At 50.0% G+C, this 23,054-nt stretch overlaps 1 protein-coding gene across 5 annotated transcripts in view; it reads right to left on the bottom strand.

Annotated features, from left to right (window-relative positions):
- Positions 1 to 23,054, bottom strand: part of LINGO1 (leucine rich repeat and Ig domain containing 1) — a 494,269-nt gene that overhangs the window by 190,368 nt on the left and 280,847 nt on the right. For 4 of the 5 annotated variants that reach the window (XM_030578570.1, XM_030578574.1, XM_030578569.1 and 1 more), the window contains one exon: positions 6,073 to 6,199. The exons of the other annotated variant lie outside the window; for it this stretch is intronic. The gene's annotated coding sequence lies outside the window, so the exon portion shown is untranslated. The remainder of the gene's footprint in view (positions 1 to 6,072; positions 6,200 to 23,054) is intronic. 5 annotated transcript variants of the gene reach the window in all.

The raw sequence follows: 23,054 nt of genomic DNA on the forward strand, positions 1-23,054 counted from the left end.
TTGTGTCTCACCCAGGGACCAGGCCCAATCCCTAAATGCAGGGGAATGCTCTCTCCTAACATCTCAAGCAGGTGACCCCAAAGGGGATGAGGACATGACTCATCTCTGTTCAGAGACAGGAGTGCAGGTCCCCACCTAGAGGGATCATGCAGCTTGCACATCCACCCTAAGCTCTGTGGGAGAAAATGGTACGATCCCTTTTAGAGTTCCAAGTGGGGCAAGGCGGCTCTACTCCACATCTCCACCACCCAGAACTTCATCTTAATGGTACAGTCAAGCCCAGGGTTTACAACAGGGTCAACAGAATCCCATGGGCCATTGTACCAAAGACCACTGCGAAATCTAGCTGAATAAGCAATCATGACCGGACTATGCCATCCTCTGTGAAAGCCCTGCAACCAAGGACTGTGGGAGGGTCTCCCTGGATGGCTCTAGTGGTTGGAAATATGGGTCCAATGGCTGCAATCCAAAGCAGACAGGGTCAAGGTCTTTACAAGTTCTTTACTTTCCCAGCAAAAGGCTCCCTGGATCTTGCCCTCCCCTGCTTAGAGGATAATTAAGCACATGTTTATATGCAGCACAAGTAGAATGGGCTCAGTACGTGTGAAAGATGTGAACAGAGAGATCTATTCGGCTGCGGGAGAGCCTCCCACGGGAAGAAGCAGAAGCCCCACTGCTTGCATCTTTTATAACTCCATTGGACAATGCTTGACAGGTTACGGTAGGGAATAGTCGTGAAGAGAACGGACAAGATGATCCGATATCAGGAGGCTGTTTCCATCTGCAGTGTTTCTAGCGTGTATTTAAATGAAGTATCAGAAGGAAGGGCAGTGGGGGGAAGCTCCCATTGGAAAGCACATTTACATAGTAGAAACGAACCCAGGTGACTCCTGTGCTCCAAGCACCCATAGGAAGCCACATGGTGCAGCAGCTGCAGAGTTAGAAGACCTAGTTCTGATCCTATCTCTGGGGACTACCAGTTGCTCTCTCAGCTTGGGTAAAACATGTCACTGCTGTGCCTAGGTGCAAACTTGGAGTAACGAGACTCACCCACTTCTGTGAGGCACTTCTAGACCTGGACTGAAAGAGCAACATCTAACTGCAGTGACAGGAGGTCTCCAGGCACAAAGTACATTTGTGAGTGGGTGACAGTATGTTTTGGAGGGAGATGTAATAAAATAATAATCAGCGCTAATGCATCTCTTTCCCTCTTCAAAGTGCTAGCCGCACATTAACTGAGTAACCCTCCAACACCCCTGTGAGTGGCTAAGGGTTATAATCTCCTCTGCAAATGAAGGGAAACTGAAGCAGAGAGGAGGTTACGTGATTTGCACAAGGTCACAGAGGGAACCGGTGTTAGAGCCAGGACTAGCATTCGTGAGTACCTGGCGCTCAGCCACTTGCTCAGTCTATTAGATAACTCCTCTCTCCCTGCAGTGACGATTTTACTATCATCTCACCCTCTTCTCAAGGTGCGCTGCTCCATCTGGTCTATAGTCAGGGCATGTTTGCTAATGGCGATGGTGAACATCTACATACCAAGTAGTGCACATATGCTACAAACAGCAAAGGGCTCTTGCCAATAGGTGGCGCTCTTCAGTACTGAACAAACGCCCAGCATGGATACAGGATTTGTCACAGAGAGCTGTGAGACCCTTTTCTGGAGTAACCCCTAAACCACGCAAAACTCCCCTGGTTTCATGTTCCATCAAAAACCTGACCCTGAGCCCAGGGAGACAGTGTGGTCTAGTGGATAGGGCATTGGCATGGGAGTACTCTGGAGACCTGGGTTTCATTCCTGGCTCTGACACTGCCCTGCTGTGGGACCATGGACAAGTCACTTGGTCTCCACACTGCCTGGCACGATGGGCTAGTGGTGTTAACATTAGCTAGTCGCTGTCCAACAGTAAATATTGCTAACAAGGTTCAGGGTTTGGTCTACAGAGACCTCAGCCTGCTTAGTGCCATGGCAAACACACCACTAAAAATCCTTTTAACCTTTTATTAAAGATACAGAAAAGAAGGAAAAAACAGTCAAAGCATTTGAAATACAAAGGATTAAGTGAGGCTTTCATTTTACCAGGACCCTTTGTTCCTTTCCCTTTAGCTGGTGAGAATCTTTAGAGGAAAAAAGCCCTTGTCTGAAGGTCTCTTGGGTGGTACCAAAGATGGTAACGACTGTCCTTTGGGGAAACGAGATGAAGTTAGTTGAGATGAGCGGCAGCTGTTGTGATTAAAGTCTGATCCCATTTCATCCCAGGTGGTGTGTGAGATTCAGCTGGAGCCGATAAGGTGGCAATGTTATCTGGGTCCCTCTCTCTGGCCTGGTCAGGTCAAGACTTCTCTCAGGATCAGGAGATCATGGGAATGGCAGCCATGATGGTGAAGCTTGCTCTGGTAACCAATTATGCCCCCCTCTCCCAAGTCCCTTTCTTTAAGAACCCACAGAGGGAGTAGTGGTGGAATTGCCCAGCCCCTCATTATTTTGTTCACCAACTAGGCCTAGTTTCCAACACCCCAATTTTGGTTCACTGATCTGGTTCAACACTTCTCTTGTTTACTAAGCATGAACTTAACACAGTCCTTCAATTATATCAGGAGGCCTTTCTGTTTGGACTAATTCAGTCTTCCTTTCGTACCTTTTCCCACCAACATTTGTTCTTATAGGTTATTGTGACAACTTATGAACTTACACTTGTTTATTACAGTTGAACTCACAATTAGGGCAAATTTTTAGGCCCATTTATCACAACAGGCCCTGGTGGGCCTTCAGGTGTTACTGCAATACACACAACAAAAAGCGTGGGACCAGTTTTGAGCAAACAAGGGGCAACTTACGGTTCAAAATGATAGAAACTAGCAGCTTTGCATGGTTCCAGCATTAACCTAGGTGAAGCTTGGCAGCTCTGACTGTGTACTCTGAATTTGGGGTTTGTTCAAACCTCAGATTCGAAGGGTAACTTGGGGGATGAATGAAAAGCCTTCCATTCTACTTAGTTCTAATTCCTGTCCAAAACTGTCATGCAGTGTTGTGACTGTGTGCTCCCACCTTCCACTTGAGAGGTGCCGATAACGCCATTTCTAGGGTGGTAGCAGCCATTCCTATATACAAACAACACTGGGATCCTTAGGGATGTAAAAAAGTGCTATGGGAATGCAAGATGTTATTGTTAGACATCTGTTAATGGGGTGAGCACGGTGGAAATTCTATTCATGGGTCAAAAGCTTTCAGGCGATTTAGGCACAGCAGCATGTAACTTAGCTAGTTAGATGGAACATGGGTGCTATAGTTAGAGAGGAGTAAACCAATTCATGGAAAATTGGGTGTTTTTTCTATGAAAATAGGAACCGAGACCTGAACCTTTGACCCGAAACTGTTATGAAGCTCAGAAAAGGTATGCATAGTTTCTTGTATCTTTCATTTCCACACGGCTCCCCGGGCTCCCTGATTCCATCCAGTTGCAGAAATACAGGAAGTACCAGAAATGGTGTGAAAAATCCTGTTCTTGTTAGATCTCCCCACCTGATTTTATGACCAAAGAGGATTAGATAAAGCTAAGAATAAACATCCCAACTGAATCAAGCTATCCGATGTTCAGCCATAGCTACCTACTGTATGTATAACGCAGAGATAGATTCATGTGTGTGGAAAGAGTACATGATTTGAGAAAACTCTCCTTGGCATTGGGTCCTGCAAAGATGCAGTATTTGTTTAAGCTGTTGGTGAAACACGGCACTTCCGTAGGGGCAGACGAGACACCTGGCTGTCTGCAGTAAAGAGTCTATCAAATGAAACCACATACAGTCAGAGGCAGGCCTTGAGCCAAACTCAAACCTCCCCCAAAGTTCTGAGGTGTTGGGATCAGAAGTTACGCCTGTCTTTTCCTCAAGCATTGTGCTGGCATCCATCGGAGTGAAGAAGGAGACAGAAAATCTAAGCAGTAAGGAAATAAAAAGCACTAGTGTGGCAAAGCAAACTGGCTGCCCATCCCGGAAGATATACCATGGGTTCAAATATGACTCAGATCACAAACGGAAGAGCTTGGCAATCTCAATATCATCCTAATGGACATCATATATTAAAAAGAAACTAGTGACTATTATCTGTATTATGGCAGCCCCGACTGAAACAGGGGCTTTAGTGTCTGAAGCACACTATAATGAGAGACAGTCGCTGCTCCCAAAAACTTACAATATAAACAGATTGAGACACAGAGCCATCTTGTCTAGGAGCACACAGCCAGTCAGTAGCAGAGCTGGGAATAGAACCCAGGTCCCCATTCACTGGACCATGCTGGGTCAGCCAAAGGGCAGTATAGTGGAGATGCTAAAAGTCAGGACAGAAGTGTACAAGCAAGACCAGGCGGAAGTTCACACTAGTCATAGGGGTTGGGGGTAGAGGTCAGGAGGGGCTTTGTCAGAATGGACAACACCACAGTACGAAGCAGCTTTGTTGTGTATGGCATTGTTTGCTTTTTACACATACTTTATCCCAAAATGTTTGAGTGAGTTATAATTGCAGGGATAAATCCAGGAGCAGCAGCAGAAGGGCAGCAACAAGTAGCACATACACTGTAGAACAGCCATAGGCACCTCCATACAATGTAAGACAAAAGCATCAGATGTAGGAGAACTATGCAGGTCTGGGAACAGAGAACTATGTGTAAGGACTCAGGGCTGAAAGAACAGGATTGCTGGACAGCAGCTGAGCTGTGAGGGGTCATTATAGGCGTAAGGAGCAGTGGGAAGGCCATGAGTGGGATGCATTGGCAGAGCTGTATGCGGAGCTCAGGACAGGTGCTCCAGGAGGGAATGAGCTGCTTAGCAGAGCGGCAGGAGGGCTCAGGACTGGAATAATAGGGGTGCTGCAGGGCATACTAGAAGATCTGCACCAAGTCCCATGGCTGCCTAGGGGCCTAGCAATGGAGTGGCAGGTGGTGGTGTCAGGGGCAGCTGTGTGGGAGACTCCTGACACCTGCCCATGTCATAGCTGGCTCTAGCCAGTGTGATTGGTCCCTCATGTTTGTGAGCAGATTTAATGTGCAGGATTTACTGGTTCTGAAAAAACGCCCTGGGGACTAACAGGGCTTTCTTGTGGCTGGCAGCTGAATGGAATAAATCTATCCACAGGGCATAAATTGTTTAAGCAAAAATCCCTCTCACTTGAATATTTTGGAAGAAAAACAGTAAAAAACCCTCCTCTTTCCTCCCTTCAAGGTCAAAGCTGTTATTCTCGTCCACGGAGGAGAAAAAGACCTTTTACAGGCAAGTTTAGCCAAAGGAAACTAAACATTTGGGAACTGGAGTATATTACTGCCTTGACTGATCTGTCTACTTATATTAGGCTAAATCTCTCTGTTTAATGGGGAATTATCATTTTAAAAGGCAAATTATACAAGGATCCCAGCACTGTGGTAGATAGGAAATGTCCGCACTGTGAGGAATAGGACATTGCTCCTGTGACAGGCTAGGGGGTGAGGAAATGAAGCATGTCCAGATTAGCAGCCACCGCAGCATAGCACCCTCTAACACCACCCAGGGCTGCCTGGAGAAAGACGGAGCAGGCTAGGTTAGGCAGGACAGCACACTCAGCATCACTTAGCCTCACTCTGGGCCGCAGCGGTGGTGCCAGCATGCTAGGTCGGACTGGACAGCACGCTTATTCTGGGCTGTAGGGTGGGTGGAACTAGCTGGTCTAGGTTACAAAGGAAATGGCTCCCCACATGCCCTGGCCTCATTTGGGGCTGTAGAGAGATAGAGCATGCTCCTTTCTCCAGGGTTTCCGATTGGACTCTGGGGAGCTGGAGCATCTTTAGGTTATGAAAGACCCCATCCTCAGCATCACTTGGGCTTGTGCTGTGCTCTAGGGAGATAGAACCTGCTCATAAGGGGAACATATGGACTAGTGACTAGGGGTGCTTTGCTCTTGGAGATACTGTCCCTCAAAACCTGGAAAGGCTTCGTCTACATGCATCTAGCACAACATAAGGAAGTGGCATGCCACTACAGTCATTAGCCCATACACGGTTCAGGCAGATAGTACCAGGACAGAAAAGGTGCTCGATGGAGTACCTGTTTGACTTTAAACCTTGATCCAGATCCAAGTAAGATGCTTCCCTTAATTTATTTTGCCTTTAGAGAAATCCATCACAGCTTTACAGATCATCAGGAGAGGGCCAGCCTCAGTCACAATGAGGTCCTATTCAAGACAAACACAAGAGCATTAAGGTAGAGACAGACCCAGCAGCTCCCACTCCACCATAGCATGGGAATCATGCAGAGAAAGCCCCACTCCCTCCAGCACCACTGCCTGAGTGTGCTTTTCCTTGTTTAAACTTCAGTAACTTACAGCAATGTTCAGTAGAATTTCTATACAGTAACAGGAGACACAGTCCAAACGCACCACTGACAATAGCACCGTCACCACAAAAATACCCCGTGCTAAGGATTAGCTGGCAACTAGCTCTGAGCATTGGAAAAAAGGCACAAGAAGCCTCCGGCTCACTTTGGTATGAGTTTGTTCCAAAGGAGGAGGCCTGGGGCCATGGGTCCAGCCTCTCCCACAGAGCTGAGTATAAGCTGTACAGTCACAGGGTGCTGTAGGTGCTGCTCTGTAGCACACTCCCATAAGGGGTGATGCCTTTAGTCACCCTTGGTGTGGAGCTAGGGTCTAGCTGATTGCTGTATGTGGAGTCAGGAAGGAATTTCCACCCAGGTTGGATTGGCCTTGGGGGGTGTTTCACCTTCCTCTGCAGCACGGAGTGTGGGTCACTTGCTGGAATTATCTGGGTATATCTCACTTGAACAATTTTCTGCCATTGCAGGGGCCTTGGTGCAGCTCACACCCTCCTGCTCTTTGCCCGTGGCATATAACAGGTTAGTTTCCTGGGGCTGTAATACCTTGGTCTAATTTCAGCTGTTGGTTTGGCATGCAGGTACTGGCTGGGTTCCTGGCCTGGGAGACAGAGCCAGTGGGCCTTCTGGCCTTAAATTCTACATTCTGTTACCTTATTAGGCAGTGGTTTACACGCCACCATCCCACCCTGAGCCTTAACACCATGGATGTGCTTCACGCCCACAAGTACCGCACCTCCAGCCTGCTTCTGGCCCTCGGTTTTGTTTGCTCATGTAAAATTACTCCCATTTTATTCCGTCTTAGTGGAAATCAGTCACCCCAGGAGATGCCATGTACTGCTACTGGGCATATAGGGGGCAGCAATGCTCAGGGGCAATATGGGGCTAGAAGAAAGGCTGGTCTCTCGGCAGAGCTGGTGACCAAGTGGTGCTTGCTGTCAGGCATGACTCAGTCATGGCTTGGTGAGGATGACTTGGGCAGGGGCTAATGTGCTGTCTGTCATCCTCACTTCAGAGCTGTGTGTGGGCCTTCACTTGGGAATGGGCCCTGGGAACACACCCTGTCCCCACGCTGCGATTCTTCGTGCCCCCATCTAATGCAATCTCCCACCCTCGCTCTCAGAACTCAGCAAACAGACAGCCCCACGGAGGAATCAAGAAGACGTCTGCTGCAGAACAGAGCAGAGCAAAAGACAGCAGCAAGGATCAGGCAGGAGCTAGCATCGAGCAGGACGCAATCAGAGGCAGAGGAAGCCCAAGCAGAGAAGCAGATGGAGGGCGTGGCTGGCTGTGAGACCAAAGGGAAGAGCCTCTCCATTATGGGACAGCTTGATTAAATGTAGGGCTGTTGCAGATGCTCTGGGACACTTGTGAGCCACACTCTGCTGAGACAGCTGACGAGAGGGCTAATTAATGCTGATTGTGATGTTGGCAGTTGCCTTCTAGGAACTGGACTGAGAGCACCGGCTCCCCATACACATCTGGGAGAAACCCTGATACAGCATGCTGGAGGAGCAGGGTAGGAGTTGGGATGGGGCCAAGGGGCAACAAAAGGCCCTGAAGGGGTTAAAATGAGATGTTAATGGCCTAAGACATGAACCCAGGATCTCATTGCTTAGTGAGACTTATAGGCCACGTGAGTGACATAAGAACTGGAGGCCGAGACTCCTTTGTGTCTAAGCAGAGCCTCTGATAGGGCTGTTGCTTTAGTGCACTGCAGGCACTAAATTACCTGAACATTTATGAGCAACGGTGCATAGACGCAGCTGCTAGAGACAGACACGTTCAGCAGCTTCAGCTCAGAGGGAAAGGTTCCATGGATTCCCTGTTAGGAAGTGGGGATTGATGGCAAAGCAAGCACCTGCCGAGGAGGAGAGGGGAAGACACAAGGAGCTCTCTAAGCATGGGGCAAGCAAGAGAAAATCAGGGCCCGACATGGTGCTGAGACCCACCTCAGTGCCCGGAGAGGTCTCAGAGACTTGGCCCAGCACTCCAACGGGGTGAGTTCCCCCGCAGTACTCTGAGGCCTGGTTCACACTTGCTCTTTTGTATCCATAGCACTATCACCCATGCCACTCCACTCCTCGCAACACTGGGGGAGCACTTGTTTAAAGCAAACACAAAGAGATTTTCTCTCTGCAACCACTGTCCCCCAAGTCAGAATCCAGTCTTGTCCCAGTGCTCTCCTTCCCATCTTCTTCCTTTACTTTCCCCATCTTTCGTTCTTCCTTTCCTCTCCCTCACCCCACTTTGCAGTGGTTCCTAATGATTATTATTTGCTTTGCATTTCTCTTGGAACTTTACAATGATACCTCAGAGAGAGGCACATGCAACCTGAATTCACGGCAGGAGGCAGAGCATGGCAGATGCTGAGATCCAGGCTGACAATCTGAGCATCAGGCAGGAAGAGGATCCCCTAGGCTGCTCACTCCTTGGAAACCACAAAAGAAAATAACTTTGCCATCCAGTGGCTAGGGCACTGAACTGGTAGCCAGAAGCTCTGGCCTCTATTCCTGGCCTGTTGTGTGAGACATTGAGCAAGTCACTTGTCTATTTAGATTGGAACCTCGGTTTCCTCTCCCACACCTTGTCTATTTAGATTGGAACCTCTCTGAGTCAGGAACCCTTCCTGATTGGACACCACCTAGCACAATGGAGCTTCCTGGTGATACTGTCATTGAAATAATCATGTTAGTGCTACTCCAGTGGAAGGCTGGTGTAAGTCAGAGCAGAACCAGGCCCCTGGGACATATTGTAATTGCAAGTTCCTGTTTTTTATCCCCATGCCCCTGCCATTGGTTGGGGTGCTTTCCCCTCACAGCACTCATTCCCCAGAAGCCAGTCACTGAGCCTAAGGGACAGTGAGAAGATATGGAGAGGGAGAGAGTGAATGAGCATGAACAGATTAACTCAGCCCCAACACATGAAAAAGGAGCCGCGAGGGAAAGCTGCACTGAAACGGAATATCAAGGTCACAGCAAGACGTGCCGACCTATGTCCACATTAGCTCTCGTCAATAATTCAGCAGGCTGGGTCGCCGAACAGAGGTTTGGAGGAGGTCTCCGCGGAGGGAGGGCAGCTTAATTCAGAGGAGGCAAGTGGCCGGGGGCGGGTTGGATCCAGCCTGCCTTTCTCCCGCCGTTGTACAACAGGAATGGAGAGGCATTAGTGTCCAGGCTCCAGTTTGGCAAGGCTTTCTCCAAATCCTCAGCTCCGGGACGCTGGATGGGGGAAGGAACATTTCTGGCAAAGGATGGAATGATGGACTATAGACCCCAAGCAGACTTATCTGAGCAGTTAAGAGGATGAGCTGGAAGCTAGCAAGGTTGAAAGGGAAACAGTGTCCATCTCCAAATACTCTACATAATGATCACTCTCCTGCTTCCACGTGACACAGAGAGGGAACTGAGGACCATTTGTGGAGGAAGGGAACCTCACATCTGCTGCATCTCCTCCCCTCCTCAGCTATGCTGGCTGCACCTTGTCTCTCAGTAGGGACTGGAGCTCGGTGCTTCTCAGCTTTTTCCATACTGTAACACCATGTTACAATGGAAGAATAATTTTGGGACTCCCTCCCATCTAGCCCCAAAGAGAGGTGGTTGCCACCCCCTGAATCCTATTTGCATTCCCTGGGTTTAGAACCTGCGGTGTAGCCAAATCTTTACCTCTTGCAGCCTTGCATGGCTTTTATTCTAGTCCCTGCTCCACTTTTCTCATCTGGCAGCCCACTCCAACTGGAACATGATCCTCAGCAGCACCAAGGCCCTTCATCCCCTATCCGACTTCAGAGACAGTAGCTGCATCCCAGGTCAGACCCACACAGCAAAAAAATGCCTCCTCTGCTATGGTCCCCTAGGCCATGGCTATACTAGGAAAAATGGCGTGTTGCTAACATGTGTGGGATAGCCAGTTAAGAGTTGGGAAATGAGGAATGCTGAAGAGGTTTCATGGTATTTATAGTTATTGGGTAGGGTTCTCCATTGCCAGGCACCCTGCACACTTATCCACCTCCCTCCTTGTGCCTCAGTTTCCCCATATGCAAAATGGGGATAAAGATATTGACCTCCTTTGTAAAGTGCTTTGAGATCCACTGATGAGACACACACTGTATGAGCTAGGTATTATTATTAAAGAACGTGCAAAGTGGGCACAAGTTAGATGGGACATGTTACACCCCTTTTGTGTTGGTATGAATGACGAGAGTCAGTGCAGGGCACTGTGGAATCAGATCCATCCTCTGGTTTATGTACATAAATGGCATCATAGATGGGATGGTATTCATGTATGTAAATCAATTGAGCTGAGTTAACTTTACAAAAGATGACCGTCACTGCTTTTTCCTGGTAGGAATCTAGATTCCCTCTGTGTAAGTATGTTTCCCGCTGTGCTAAATATTTGTTTAGATGATACATTTGTTAGTTGGAACTTAGAGGTATTTCAAATCTAAATAATTGAGATCAGGCTTGTGTGACTTCTGTGTTTTCCAATATTCAAATGGATTGCTTCTAACATCTACAACCTATTCAGCTAGGAAGCAGAGCACAATGGCAGTAAGTGTGCCAGCTTGTATGTTTCATAGGCTGCTGCAGAAGCAATGCCTGACAGATTGCTCTGAATGTCCCATGCTTGCACTGATGAACCCTGTAGTAATTGAACTGCTTCTCCTTTGCAACTTTGGGAAGATTAATTTAGAAGCGCGTGGCATGATTGTCAGCCCCTGCAGCTCCCACTGACTTTGCGTGAATGTCTTTGGAAAACATATGCAGTTATTGGGTTCAGTGAAGGAATCACTGGGTGAAATTCTATGGTCTGTGTTGTGCAGGAGGTCAGACTAAATTATCATAGCGGTCTCATCTTACCTTAAAATCTATATGTCTGTGAACCGTAGAGATTCTGCAAGTTTAGTCCCTCAGTATGTGGGACAGCCCATAGCAAAGGATCCTGCTTTCTCACTCCTAGTCTGGCTGTGTGACTGAGCTTCTGATGATCAATGTAGCTGGGTGTGATTCTGATGAGTCATGTGACACCTTAAGTCAAGGCCGTAAGATTGTTATAAGAACAGAACTGGCTCGGCATGATGATCAAGTGAAACTTCCCAACACTTTGCAACCCTCTATCCATTCTCCCAGACAGCTGGCTGCCATGTCAGTGTTGCATACCATCCATTTCAATTTTACTGGTCAATCTGAAGACTAGTTTGAGAAGTCAGAGAAGAGCTATTACCCAATTGCAGATGGCTGGATCTGGCCCAAACTTTAGGTGAATGATTAAAATGATTGGCACTTTTTTGGAAATGGAATTGATGTTCTGTACCTGCTGTTCATTTTCCATAAACCTACTAACGGCATGACTGCAAAACAGGACACATCAGCAAACCCACTCCACTCTACATAAGTTCATGTAAAATCTATGTAAACTGGTCCTTCATTACGCATCCAAGTCTGAGCTCTTCTGCAGCAAGCCTTTGTTTCAATGGCTCATTTTTCCCCACAGGCTGAGTGAAAGAGGCACTCTTTCAAATCCACTCACCAAGGGCATAATGCTACTATATTCTGTGATGCTGTCTGAGTTCTTATTAAAAGTACAGGCAAGAAAATCATATGAACAATGATATCCCATGTCAAATTACTGGTCCATGCATCCACAATTAGATGCCAAGAAATTAGGTTCATGTTATTTTTTTGTCTATAGGTCACATGAGTAGCACATTCTGGATGGGAACATAAATCCAGTTTAGATGCTTGTCTTAGGCACTGTAGCCAAGTCTCTTTCTAGGTGCACACAGAATCTGCTGCTAGAGACTGTAGGGCCTGCTAGCCATGCCAAGGGTTGTATTTAGTCCATTTCTAGTGGGCACCAGAATTCTGGTTCTTCTCTTTCTTTCAAGTGAATGATCAGTCTAAGGACAGCAGCCTGGTCTAAGGGATGGAGCACTGCACTCTGAGTCAGGAGACCTGGATTTTGTTCCTGGTTCAGCCACTGACCTGCTGTGTTACCTTGAGCAAGTCACTTATTTAATCTGTATCTCTATTTCCTCTTCTACCCTCTGTCTGCCATGTACAATTATAAGTTCTTTGGGGCAGGGACTGTTTCTTACTATGCGCATGTGCAATGGGAGCCTGGTCTCTAGTGGGGGCTTCTAGATGTTACTTTAATACAAAAAACCAATGACAGCGGAATCGGGCTTTCTCTGTCCGACACATATAGTCACTTCCTAGGATGGTCTCTTGGAAATAGTTTAGTGTGACCTGAGTATGGCCCTGGTGGACTTCTTGAGTTCTTCATGATTTACAGATTTGCAGCATTTCTCAAATGTGGCCACCGTGGCCGCATGCAGCCTCCGGGGGCTTTTCTTGCGGCCAAGGCCTCCTGTGCTGTGATGTGGGGGAAGTGGCAAAGCAGCGGCCCTCTCTGTTGCTCTTGGATGCACCACCTTGGTGTTGGTTGCTGGGGCTGCCAGTAGGGGTTGGACCCTGCCCCCCTCCGGAGACACCTTGGGAACAATGCTGGAGGAGCAGGCAGCTGGTGAGTTCCTCACCTTCCTAGGGGTGGTGGGGCTCAGGCTTTGGATGTCAGCCCTGGGGCAGCAGGGTGGCAGGCTCTGGCTGCGGGGCTTCAGGCTCCAGCCCTGGCCTCTGGCTGTGTGGTAGCAGGCTCCAGCCCAATGGCTTCAGGCTCCATCCCCAGGCCCCGTCCCCCGTCCATGGGGTTTTGGGATCTGGCCATGGGGTTTTGGGATCTGGCCCCTCATTGCCTCCTCCGGCCTTCCACCCACCCCAGTGCCACTGACCCCCGTTGCCTCCCCTGACGCCCCATCCAGGGCTTAATTTGTCCCCACACTTGTCAGGGATGAGTAAGTCTGCTGTGAAAAGTGATACTTGTATGTTTGTTAATATCATTTTTCACAACAGACTTACTAGCTAGCAATAAATAAATTACACTGATTTGGATGTATATGTAACCCTTCTGCCAGGCCGAATTGATAGCACCAAGGGCCGGGTTCAATACACAGGGCTCCCTTGCCTACAGTGTAATGCAAAACCAGCTCGAGCCCCGACCCAGTGACCTGGGAAAATCTTACACACACCCCTGGGCGCCTCAAAGAGGCAATACTTCCCCTCTCGCAAGCACAGAGTCTCAGTGTAACAGAAAAGGTTTAACTACATAAGATAAACAACAAGCATTAAATTGGGAAAACGCCTTAACTAGAGTTCATAGACCAAACCGTGAGCAAAGACCCACCCCAGGAAATTGGGCCGTGTCCTTTTCCCTGGGCTCTTGAGTCCAGCAACCCCCAAATCACCCCAAGACTCCAAAGTCCAATACCCCAAATGTCCCTAGAGTTTAGCAACCCAAAGATCACCCACAGTCCCAAAAGTCCCGCAACCCAAAAGTCTCTGACCCGCATCAGTGCAGCCCCAGAGTTCGAGAGTCTATCTGCAGAGGTCCCGCTCCCCCAGCCTGGGTAGAAAGGGGCACCTTATGAGTCCGAGGCCAACTGCCCTGCCTCTCCGTGGGGTTCTGCTTCTGTCTTCTCCACGAACTGCTCCGCTCTACCAGCCACTCCACTCTGCTCCTCCAGCCGTCCCCACAAACTGCTTCGCTCTGCCAGCTGTCCCGTGATCCGCTCCAGCCATCCCCGCAAACTGCTCGGCTCCGCTCACTCTGTGGGCCACTCTACCCATCCCACAGCTGCTCCGCTCTGCCAGCTGCTCTGCTCCACCAGCTGTCCCGTGATCTGCTCCAGTCATCCCCACAAACTGCTCGGCTCCGCTCACTCCGTGGCTCCACAACTGCTCCACTCCGCTCTGGCCGCTGCTCTGCTCCACAGTATAGCTTCAGGCTCCCCCACTAGTTAGCACAGTACTCAGTGCTCTCAGCTCAGCAATTCCAGCTCTTTAATGATTTCAGCTCACATTAGGCAAGCCCCAGTGCTAGTGCACCATTAGCTCAAAGTAAGTTCAACTCAGTAACCTGTATCTAGATTCTTAAGAGAATCAAAAATCAACTCTGATATTCCACAGCAAAGAGAGTAGGTGAAACTGGTGCTTCTGGCTCATACAAGAAGCCTACATCACCAGATACAGATACCTGTCCCCAGCCTCTCTCAATTCACTGGGTTTTGAAATCCATGTCCCTTGTCTAGTAAGTGCTATTTAGTTGATAGTGAAACCCTTTATCATAAAACAGTTTCGTAGTTCCTCATTTACTTAATCAAGGTGACAACACTTTATTCCTTCTGCCCCAATAACAAAGAAATTGGGGATCCCACAGCTGTGAAAGTAACCATTTTAGGCTGCCATGGGCTATGCTAGGCAGAGTGGGTGTGCCTATGCAAACACGATCAGCCTCTGAAATTCTTTTCCACACTCACCATAATTCACCACCAGATGTCAAGGTAGAGCTCATCCTGACTCTGCTTACATATATATGTGCATACAGATGCTCCCCAACTTATGCAAGTCGAATTTCACATAAGTCAGGGATGTATACCCAACAATTACACACACAAGAAAAAAAAAGCAGCTTATGGAACTATTTCTGTAAGCGTGGGTTGCGTAAGTCAGGTTTGCCTAACCCAGGAAGCGTCTGTATTTATTTGTTTTTCCTAAAGCTAACCAAGTATTTTAGGAAAAAGTGTGAGAAGTTGGTGGCCACACTCTGAGGCCACCAAAAATTTTGTCCTGAGAATGGCATGATGAATGCTTTTGATATCCAGACCTTGGAGAGACCAGCATCCTTGCATCTAAGGGGAACAGAAAGGTAATTCAGGCATTATGACACGTCCCCTAAGAAACCAGCTTGTTTCAAACTCTGTGCCTAAGCATTAGAACATCAGCTGAGCAGAGGCAGCCAAATTTGTTGCTCTGGGAAATTGATCTATGTTTAGTCTGCCATCCCATACAGGGTAAAGTCTGCATTTAATACCTATTATCTTAACATCTCCCCATCTGTCCACTCTCCTCATATGTCTAACTACAGTGAGCCAGGGGCCTCTGATATCAATGGCACTTTAATTTCATCATTCCCAACTTATTTAGATCAATTAGGCAGCAATGAATGCACTCCATGGGGCCATGATGCAGCTGTAATCTCATCCAAGGGTTACCACTGCATCACAGGAGATATCATGATGGAATTATCGACCTGCTAAAAAAAATAAAAATAAAAATAAACATGAAGAAAATCCTCAAAGGGGGCATAGGGTTCACTTTGGTTTTATCCCATAAGTTCTCTTTTAATTTGGAATTGGTGGATAGGAATGTAAATGGATGATGTTCCTCATTTAATTAGGAGGAGACTGTGTCTCTGCAGGACAGACAAAGATAGCTGCTTTGTCCATGTGACTGGCTACAGCAGAGGAGGGGCATGTAAGGCAGGAATTCCTGTGAGATTATTTCTACAATCCTACTTAAATCAATGGGAGCTGGGCCATTGACTTCAATGGGAGCAGAGTTAAAAGCTTAACACTTCTGAAAATCTCCCCCAGCAATCCTATTCTGCTTATCTCTAACTCCTTCCACCAGAGAATTGCATAGTGCTATACAAATACAATGAGCTCAGCCTCCCAACACCCTTGTGAGGTTGGTATTTTACCCCCATTTTACAGATAGGCAACTGAGGCCATGGCTACACTGGCGCTTTACAGCGCTGCAACTTTCTTGCTCAGGGGTGTGAAAAAAACACCCCCTGAGCGCTGCAAGATACAGCGCTGTAAAGCTTCAGTGTAAACAGTGCCGCAGCGCTGGGAGCGCGGCTCCCAGTGCTGCAAGCTAAACCCCATGAGGATGTGGAATACATGCAATGCTGGGAGAGTCTCTCCCAGCGCTGGCGCTGCGACTACACTCACACTTCAAAGCGCTGCCGTGGCAGCGCTCCCGCAGCAGCGCTTTGAAGTTTCGAGTGTAGCCATACCCTGAAACACGCAAAAGGAGGGAAGTAACTTGCCCGTGCTACATAACAAATCTGTGGCAGAGCTGGGATAGTGCCCAGCCTTGTGCTTTAGCCACAAGAGTGTGTTCCTCCCGCATAGTGTTTCTCAGTTAGCGCCTGCATCTGAAAAGCTACATTATGTTTTTGTATGTGGCTTAATACTGGCTCCGCCTCTCAGAGCACAGCACATAGGGATCTTTATTTGGGGCACTTCACCCATTTCCAGAGACACTTTAGTAAAAATCAGTGGACAGAAGACACTAAATGGGAAACTAGGATCAATTTAAGTGCACACAAGTGCCTTCCATTTGAGGCAGGCCAAGCACGGCTCCTGCTGACTCCAGGGCCTGGAAGTAGATGCATCTCTTTGGCATACCCCACTGTTGCTGAATGACCTTCACTCCACACGTTCCATCCAATGTTACAGAAGTTGGTGTCATGTGTGGGAGCTGGACAAGCCCCCAAGTGCCAAACCTCTGATCTGGGCAGTTCCTCTAGAGCAGTGTCTCTCAACGACCGGTCCATGGACCAGTGCCAACCCCTGAAATCTCCCTGATACAGAGTAGGAAGGCCACAAGCTGGTCCCTGGTATCCAAACGGTTGAGAATCACTGCTCTAAAGCACCCGCTTCTCCAGCACAGAAAGTGGACCCAAAAGCTAGTCTAGTATGGTCTGATGGACACAAGCTCCGGAGAAGATTAGATTCCCCATAACAAGGAACAAGCAGAGCGAGTGTGTGTGTGTGTGCAGTTTCTCTTTGGAGGCTCTGCACACGAGGAGAACTGGAGAGAGTCAGCAGGAGACACCTCCTCCTTCTCAATGCCTTGCCTCCACTTCCTTGCATAGAGGAAAAGGTCAGGTTTACTGCCAACAAGGGTCTGTCCCCAGTCAGACTGTCCTCTTGCCTTTGCTGCAGACAAGGATCATTAGGCGGCACATAAATACACTCAATGGCTAACAAGAGGCTCAGAATAGCCAATGTACATTGTTTTTTCTCGGTGTTTAAAGGTGACGAAAGGTGCTGGATTATAGCCTTGGAGCAGAAAGTCTCCACTTAGTCACATAGCACAGCAGCAGCATAAGCTTCCCCCACACTGCCCTTCCAGTGTTCCTCTACCCTTACTTAGAGGGGAGTGGAGACTCCAGGCCCCATGCCTGTTCAGTCCCTAGCCTTTCTGCTCAGACTGACCACTTAGCAGTGATGTTAATTTTTGTGATTCGGACAGGAACTGGACTAAAACTACCGAGGGTAAGTCTGCACTGCAGTCGGAGAAGTGACTGCAGCATGGCTTGGCATACCCACACTAGCTTTAATCTAGCTAGCATGGCTAACAATAGCAGTGAAGACACAGCAGCATGAGCGTCAGTGCTGGCTGCACAAGTCTGCCCAGAACGCTGGGTACATTCTCATGTTCCTAGCCCAGGCTGGGGTCTGTGCTGCTGCACCCTCACTGCTATGTTTAGCAAGGCTAGCTAGATTAATGCTTTAATCTAGCTAGCCTAACACGACCTGCAATCTCCTCTCCACTTTCAGGGTAACCTTACCAACCTACCACCTTCTGAACAGCTATGAGATGGCTTTTAGTTGCTGCTGATCCAGGCGGGGTCAGACATAGCAACCTGAGGCTGCAAGGTTCTATAGCCGATTCAGAATCCTTACATCATCCAGTCTCCCAGGGCTCAAACCAACTTTTTAAGCCACCTGACATTAAAGTCAGTGAGAGCTTTTCCATTGTCTTCAGTAAGCATGGTGGTTAAGCCCTCAGAAGCTGAAACAGAACAGGCTCAGAGGAACAGGTGGCCATAACACAGGACCAGATTTTGCTACCCTGAGCTGGACCTCACTCCACAAGTAGTCCTACTGATTTCAAAGGAATTATATGCAGAGCAAATACTATCAGTGTAAGGGAGACAGAATCTTGTCCTTAACAATTATTAACTAAAATGCTTTAAATAAGCCAACTATCCAGGTAAAAATGACTTCTGGCCAGGGGTGGCTCCAGGCCCCAGCATGCCAAGTGCGTGCTTGGGGCGGCATACCACGGGGCACGCTCTGCCGGTTGCCAAGAGGGGCAGGCAGCTCTGGTGGATCTCCCGCAGGCATGCCTGTGGAGAATCCGCTGGTCCTGCGGCTCCATTGTAGCATCTGCAGGCAAGCCTGCAGGAGGTCCATCGGAGCCGCGGGTCCAGCGGACCCTCCGCAGGCACATCTATGGGAGCTCCACCGGAGCCACGGGACCGGCGACTGGCAGAGCGCCCCCCGCTGCATGCCACCGTGCTTGGGGTGGCGAAATGGCTAGAGCCGCCCAGGCTTCTGGCCAAAGCAATCTGAGCTCTGTAGTATTTTCTTCACCTCTCTTGGTTGGTGTATTTCTTTTCTATCATATCAGACTAGCTAACCAGCACTAAAGTGCAATCAACTTAATTTTGAAGAAATTTCTGATACCCTCAGCAATGGAGCGAGCAGAAATTCTGCAGGAGGATTTTGTCAGAATATGTGAAGAGTGCCAAAGTCAGAACTGCTAATAAGACATATTTTGAAATGTCAACATGTTATAATCCACTGATCGAGCACCAGAACCATGACTTTTTCATGTGTCAGTCGCAGCACATTCTGGGCACTGCAGTTTGAATGACTTCCATTAAACTAAAATGAGTGATTTTAATGATTATATGTGAAGGGCTGGGTCCTCTGAGGTTCTGAGTACTCTGGGCCCATTCCAGCAAAGCATGGAGGCACTAGCAATACCATGGATGTCCATGGGGACACCTGAATACTTAAACATAAGCAGCAAAACACTTGGCTGGATCAGACCAGAGTGTTCGGCACCTTGCAGGATTGAATCCTAAGTCCCTGCTTCAGGAAAGCATCCCAATCCAGGAAACTTTAAGCATGTGCTTAAGTGCAATTGAAGTCAATCTGATTGCCCTGAATCGGGGGCCCTTGGATGACAGCGTGTTCAGCCCTGTTCTAGACACAAACAAGATGATGGCCCATGCCCTGAAAAGCTTACGATATGGCTCCTAACTGTGCAAACGGTGTGTAACTACATGCAAGTGGGTAGTTCCCTGGAGTTCAAAAAGGGGATCACACACACAAATATTTGCATGGCTGGCATCTAAAAGGGCAGCAAAGCAGTCTGGCAAACAGCTTGTCTAAATGCTAATAAGTTTTTGCCAAATATGGAAGATCCTTAGAAAACATTGTTTTACAAAGGAAGCTCCTCTGAATGCAAAGGGCACAGTCATCTGCCTTCTCTTCTTCATCCCTGCTGCCACGTGTCCTGCTGCCACGTGCCAGGAAGGTTTTCAGGGTTAGAGATGAGTTGCCTCCTAAGGCCGCTATATCTTTGCTGAAGTCATCAGGAGGGAAAGAGGATAGTCTAAATGTGGAATAACACCCTGCCTTTGCTTCACTTTACTCACTTAATAGGCTAGCTATTAAGCAGTGCCGATGTGCTGTGAAATGCATTACATTAGTGCTGCATAAATACATGAAAGCCAAAAACAATAATGTATCCAGTATTTGCCAGCTTTGCTTACATATTCACTGAACCAGGGGTCACCCTGAAGACAGTCACTGTGACATCACAAAAAATCCTGAAATAGGACTTTAGAATAACCAGCAACTATAAAAAGCACAGACTTAGCAACCATCTAGACCAGGGGTTGGCAACCTGTGGCACACAAGCTGATTTTGCCTGGCATGCGGCTGCCAGCCGGGGTCCCCAGCCGCCGGCCCCGCTCAGCCCACTGAGTGAACGGAACCCCAGGCTGGCAGGAGGCTGAGCGGGGCCGGGACCCCAGACCGGCAGCAGGCGCACCTCCTCGGCTCCCCTCTCACTGTGCTCAGGTTCTGTGGCTCCCAGGAGTGTGAGTCGCCAGGGTGCGGGGCCCTGAGCCTGCTGCGGGAGGGGCGGCGGTGGCAGCTCACACTTCTGGGAGCCGCAGAGCCCGAGTGTGGTGAGGGGGGAGCTGGAGGGCGCATGGGAACTACTGCCTGCATGCATCCGCTGCAGAAGCCCCCTGGGAGGTGGGGGGCACTGGGCCACAGCCCAGGTAGGCACCCCCCCGCTCTCCCATCACCGTGCTTGGGTTCTGTGGCTCCCGGAAGTGTGAGCCACAGCTCCCCCTCCTGCAGCTCCCTCCCCATCACTGCCTCAGCACTCTGCAGGGGAGGGGCTGTGCACGCAGCAGCCCGGCAGCATGTTTTGCCTCCATGTAAAGCCAGCATCTGACCAGCATGGGCCTGGTAAGGGGAGTCCCGGGGGGCAGTCAGGGAGCAGTGGGAGGGTTGGATGGGTTGGGAGTTCTGGTGGTCCTGTCAGGGGCAGGGAAGTGGTTGGATGGGGCGTTGAAGTCCCTGGGGGTCTGTCTGGGGGCGGGGGTGTGGGTAAGGGTTGGGGCAGTCAGGGGACAGGTAGGGTACAGGGCCAGTGAAACCATTTAGGTGACCTAGGCGGTCGCCTAGGGCTCTAGGATTTGGGGGGTGGCATTTTCTTTGGCAGCGACCGCGGCGGCTGGATCTAGGTGGAGGGAGTTGGAGCAGGGGAGAGTGTGGAGGGCCGCCTGCAGCAAGTAAGTGGGAGGGCACACAGGGGAACTCCCCACCCCAGCTCACCCCTGCCCCGCCTCCTCCCCGAGCACACCATGGCTGCTTCATTTCTCCTGCCTCCCAGGCTTGCGGTGCCAATCAGCTTAGGAGCCGCAAGCCTGGGAGGTGGGAGAAGTGAAGCAGCGACTGCGTGCTCGGGGTGGAGGCGGAGCAGAGGTGAGCTGGGGCAGGGGGGGCTGCCTCAGGGCGGAGGAGGGGAGCTGCTGTGGGGGGGGGCCTCAGGGCAGGGGCTCGGGGATGGGGAGGGCGCAAGGTGGAAGTTTCACCTAGGGCGTGAAACATCCTTGCACCAGCCCTGGGGGGTAGTTAGGGTGGCGGGGTCCAGGAGGGGGCAGTCAGGGGACTAGGAGCAGGGGAGGGTTGGGGGTTCTGACCAGGGCAATCAGCATGGGAAGTAGGAGGGAGTGAATGGGGGTGGGGCTAGGGCAGGGCTCTCCCCACTTTTTTGATTGTTGAAATATGGTAACCCTAGGCAAGTGGGGAGCTGGGGGGCGCATGGGGGCTGGTGCCCAAATACATCCACTGCAGCCTGCAGGAGCCCCCGGGGGAGGCGCCGGGCCGCAGCCTGGGCAGGAGAGATGGGGGGGCGCGGCTGCTCCCCGCTAACGCCGCTGCTGCCTTTGCAGGGCTGCTGCCCCCCTGTACCGCGCTGGCTCCTCCATGGCTGGGGCTTGCTGCTGCCGCAAGCGGGACACTCTGGCTCTCCAGTGCCTCCAGAAGACAGCACCTCCCTGCCAAACTGCTGCAGCGGCCCAAAACCGGCAAAGCCACTGGGGTGGGGTGGGGAGGGCTTGAGGCGGGGCTATGCACCCTCCAGGGGAGTTCAGGGGGCGGGGAGAGGGGAACCTGATCTGGGGAGCAGCCCCTGGATACGGCTGGCCCCTGGGGTCTATAAAGGCTCGTTGGGATTTGCCCCTCAATGAACCGATGTGCAAGAGGGTTTAGGAGGGGCGCAAGGTGGAAGTTTCGCCTAGGGCGCAAAATATCCTTGCACTGGCCCTGCCCCAGGGGGTGCGAGCACCCCAGGTTAAGAACCACTGTTCTAAACTGATAAGATCTGCATTTTAATTTAATTTTAAATGAAGCTTCTTAAACATTTAAAAAACTTGTTTACTTTACATACAACAATAGTTTATAGCCTTATAGAGACCTTCTAAAAAGGTTAATGTATTACCAGCACGCGGAGCCTTAAATTACAGTGAATAAATGAAGACTCGGCACACCACTCCTAAAAGGTTGCCGACCCCTGATCTAGACTGTCCTGAGCAGACAGTGCTAAGCACTCCCACAAATACAGAGTGTGACGAAGTGAGACTGTTCTTAATGTTTCTTCAGAATACTGTGTGGGTGCCTCAGTTTCCCCTATGCATTTCTTAAGTCTCCAGCATGCATAGATGGCTGACACTCTGTGTCCTGGCAACAAATGGCTGGGGCCCTTCACAGGGCTGCCCAGAGGATTCAGGGGGCCTAGGATCTTTGGCGACAGGGGCCCCCCACTTCAGCAGTAATTCGTTGGCGGGGGGTCCTTCCGCTCTGGGACCCACCACCGAAGTGCCCTGAAGACCTGCGGCGGGGGCCCCCCTGCCACCGAATTACTGCTGAAGACCCAGCTGCACTTCAGCGGCGGGTCCCACTTCGGCAGTAATTCAGCGGCAGGGGGTCCTTCAGCCCCGGAGTGGAAGGACCCCCTGCTGCCGAAGACCCGTAGCGGAAGAAACGAGAATTTTCCAGGGCCCCCGGAGCGAGTGAAGGACTCCGCTCCAGGGGCCCCAAAAAACACTTGTGGGGACCCCTGTGGGGCCTGGGGCAAATTGCCCCACTTGCCCCCCCACCCCTGGGCGGCCCTTGCCCTTCACCCCTTGCAAGGGGATGGCTAAAGGTGAACAAAGAGATCAGGTGACTTCCTGGCCCGGGAAAGAGACAAATGCCAGAAAGGAGGGTCTGGAGGATGTTTCAGTTTGCAGCTGGCTGGGGACGGGAAGTGAGGGCAGACGGGGTGGTCTGCCTCGCTGGGCCCCAGAATGGACCCGGCTGAGGGGTCTGGTTCTCTATACCTACAAGCTCTGTTTTAGACCGTGTTCCTGTCATCTAATAAACCTCTTTTTTACTGGCTGGCTAAGAGTCACGTCTGACTGCGAAAAGAAGTCGGGGT

The sequence above is a fragment of the Gopherus evgoodei genome, chromosome 10 (genome assembly GCF_007399415.2).
Source record: "Gopherus evgoodei ecotype Sinaloan lineage chromosome 10, rGopEvg1_v1.p, whole genome shotgun sequence".
In the NCBI taxonomy this organism is placed as follows: domain Eukaryota; kingdom Metazoa; phylum Chordata; order Testudines; family Testudinidae; genus Gopherus; species Gopherus evgoodei.